This window comes from Chrysochloris asiatica, unplaced genomic scaffold (genome assembly GCF_000296735.1).
Source record: "Chrysochloris asiatica unplaced genomic scaffold, ChrAsi1.0 scaffold00039, whole genome shotgun sequence".
Classification (NCBI taxonomy): Eukaryota; Metazoa; Chordata; class Mammalia; order Afrosoricida; family Chrysochloridae; genus Chrysochloris; species Chrysochloris asiatica.
The window spans coordinates 15143466-15144190 of record NW_006408557.1 but is presented as its reverse complement, the minus strand read 5'-3'; positions in this window follow the sequence as shown (position 1 = coordinate 15144190).

Here is a 725-nt window from a genome sequence, read left to right as displayed (position 1 = left end):
TTAACACTTTAATTGGGCAGGACCACTGTATGGCTCTACAATGTCTAGATACAAGTCTCACTCACCCTGCTCCCATTCTGAGGCCACAGACCACCTTGCCGAGGGTAGAAGTGTCTATGGAACGTTTGTTGATTGAATAAATATACGAATTGAAACCTGTTGACAAAAAGAGAACTCAGTGACTTTCTCACAAATAAAGGTTCATTCAAAACAGGGCGCAGGAACCTTCCTGGGACTCTTGAAATCGCACTCCTACACCAGGGTTCGCTAGGCAACAACCAAGTGCTAGCTCCACACAGGAAGGGCGCTACCACTGACCTCCAGAAACTTCTGAACACCCATGAGGCAGGATTGTTGTTTCCCCTTCTACAGAGTTCAGAGGTCAAAGTGCTTTGCCAGACACAGTGAACCAGGCCTGGGGGCACTACTGAAGTAGGAGAGAGGCCACACAGGAAGGACAATGGAAAAAGGAAATGGAGAGACAGGGGAGAAGATAACTGGAAAGAGGAAGGCAGGAGAGGGAAAGGTGGGTCAGGGAGCAAGCAAGCAAAGGGTAAGGAGGAGGGGCCCTAAAGGAACGAGGCGGGTCAGAGGGGCGGGTCAGAGGGGCGGGGAGGGGCGGGGAAGAGGAGGGGGGGGGGGGGGGGTGGGGGGGGGGGGGGGGTAGGGGGGGGGGGGGGGGAAGAGAAGGGAGGGGCGGGGAGAAGAGGGGAAGGGCCGGAAGG